The 2,879-nt window shown below is 39.8% G+C and overlaps 1 pseudogene across 1 annotated transcript; it reads left to right on the forward strand.

Moving 5' to 3' along the window:
* Positions 1-1,659: 1,659 nt before the first annotated feature.
* On the forward strand, positions 1,660-2,560 carry LOC307057983 (translationally-controlled tumor protein-like; annotated as a pseudogene). The gene has a single exon. The product of its transcript is annotated as a translationally-controlled tumor protein-like (transcript).
* The last annotated feature ends 319 nt before the right edge of the window (positions 2,561-2,879 follow it).

A 2,879-nucleotide genomic window follows, 5' to 3' on the forward strand; every position in this document is an offset into this window, starting at 1 on the left:
AACTTATTCAAGGTTGAAAGACTCTGAAGAAACCTGTAGAGAGGTAGGGAAATTAGATAGAACCAAGCATATCTATTACCTCATTCAAGGGAAATATTTCATTTGGATGATCAATCCAGGCAGACAATGGCTTCTGAAAAATGAATACTTGATTTCATAGCAGTAAAAATCAATTTTGGAGCTAGTTCAGTGATAGAAGGACAATGTAAAATACATCATCCCATGCACCTTAACTCTAACTATATCTTAAATAAAATAATGTAAGAATACTACACAGCTGCAAATCCAAAACTTCATTTAATAAGTGTTATTATTAACATTTCTCTTAATGTCAAAAAGATGAAAAGAAACAACATAGAAATATTTTCAGCTATACAAATTCAGGGCTTCCAAGACAAAAAAAAATTACTGAGGATGCCACTGTTATTTACATACAATTTTTTCTACATAGAAAATGTTTATATCTAATTCAATTTCACTTTAACCCTGGGCAAAGTGAATGCTGATATTAGACAACAGCATTCACTTAACATTTAACCTACTCATTTAACATTTATCACTTACATGTTCTTGCCATGTGCCAGATATTGTTCTAAGTTCACTAAGATATTAGCTCTTTTTTTTTATTTATTTATTTATTTATTTATTTATTTATTTATTTATTTTTGCGATACGCGGGCCTCTCACTGTTGTGGCCTCTCCCGTTGCAGAGCACAGGCTCTGGACGCGCAGGTTCAGCGGCCATGGCTCACGGGTCCAGCCGCTCCGCGGCATGTGGGATCCTCCCGGACTGGGGCACGAACCTTTGTCCCCTGCATCGGCAGGCGGACTCTCAACCACTACGCCACCAGGGAAGCCCGATATTAGCTCTTTTAATCTTAAAACCATGTAACAGAATATGGTAAAAAATTTTAATTGAAATTGCTGTTTTTTCTCCACTTTTCCATCCTACTGCATTGTATGTAATCAGTAAAAGGACAGCAAAAATCCAGTGAAAAGCATTTAACTTGGACTTATAAGATTTGAGTTCATTTCTGGCTGTATTTAGGGTTCTGTGTGACATTGGATAAGTTACTGAAACCAGCACCTCCCAAACCTAAACTGATGATCAGAATTTGAAGGAGGGTGTTATAGCTACAAATATAACTATTTATATTTGTTATATTTTTAAATTTATATACATGTAAGGCTTCACCCAAGACTTTCTAATTGACTTTGTTTAGAGTGGGACTCAAGAATCTGAATTTCCTTTAAAGCTTTACAGATCTTCCTCAACTTATGATGGGGTTATGTCTCAATAAATCCATCATAAATTGAAAATATTGTAAGTTAGAAATGCATTTAATACACCTAACCTACTGAACATCATAGCCGAGCCGAGCCTACTTTAAATGTGCTCAGAACACTTGCACTAGCCTACAGATGGACAAAATCATCTAACACAAAAAACTGCTTTGTAATAAAGTATTGACTATCTCATGTAATTTAGTGAATACTGCTCTACAAATGCACAAGTGAATGGTTGTCTGGGTGCAGCGTGGTTGGAAGTGTATTGGACTGGGAGCCGGCATTTCATCAAGAGAGAAAGAGAGGTGCCCTCTATATGAGGTTGGGGAGCGGCAGATTCGGCCTTTTCCGCCCGCTCCCCCCTCCCCCGAGCGCTGCTCCAGCTGCACCGTGCTCACTCTGAGCTCCATGCTCCTAAGCTAGTGCTACCATTGTTTCCCTCCAGTCGCCATCATGATCATCTACCGGGACCTCATCAGCCATGATGAGATGTTCTCCGACATCTACAAGATCCGGGAGGTCACGGACGGGCTGTGTCTGGAGGTGGAGGGGAAGATGGTCAGTAGGACAGAGGGTAACATTGATGACTCGCTCATTGGTGGAAATGCCTCTGCTGAAGGCCCCGAGGGCTAAAGTATCGAAAGCACAGTAATCACTGGTGTGGATATTGTCATGAACCATCACTTGCAGGAAACCAGCTTCACAAAAGAAGCCTACAAGAAGTACATCAAAGATTACATGAAGTCAGTCAAAGGGAAGTTTGAAGAACAGAGACCAGAAAGAGGAAAACCTTTTATAACAGGCGCTGCAGAACAAATCAAACATATCCTTGCTAATTTCAAAAACTATCAGTCCTTTATTGGTGAAAACATGAATCCAGATGGCACGGTTGCTCTGCTGGATTACCGTGAGGAAGGTGTGACCCCATATATATGATTTTCTTTAAGGATGGTCTAGAAATGGAAAAATGTTAACAAATTTGGTTGTTTGGATCTATCACCTGCTCGTCATAACTGGCTGGCTGCTGCTTTTCATCCACACAACACCAGGACTTAGACGAATGGGACTGATGTCATCTTGAGCTCTTCGTTTTGATGTTGATTTGTTTGGAGCAGAGGCATTGTTTTGGAGGAAAAAGACAACATGTCATGTAGGTTGTCTAAAAATAAAATGCATTTAAACTCAAAAAGAGAGAGAGAGAGAGAGAGAGAGAGAGAGAGAGAGAGAGAGGGAGAATCGTGCCCATATGGCTAGCCCAGGAAAAGTTCAAAATTCAAAACTCGAAGCATGGTTTCCACTGAATGAGTATTGCTTTCATACCATCGTAAAGTCAGGGACCGTGTGTACAAATTCTGGTGAGCAGCAATACTTGCGAACCATTGATCTAGTAGTCTTATCCTTTAATCCCAACAGAAAAAGTATGGAAATATGTAGTTCACAAGAGTGGACATGAAGGGCAGGATTGTAAAGCCTAAATGTCAGACCTCCATTCTTTATGCATTCTCACTACAGTGGCCACAACAAAAGGGCCATCTAGAATATTTAAGTCCAAACAGAAACGTTAGGAATGGTATCATAGAAGTGACTGTCAC

The sequence above is a fragment of the Hyperoodon ampullatus genome (genome assembly GCF_949752795.1).
Source record: "Hyperoodon ampullatus genome assembly, chromosome: 9".
NCBI lineage: Eukaryota > Metazoa > Chordata > Mammalia > Artiodactyla > Ziphiidae > Hyperoodon > Hyperoodon ampullatus.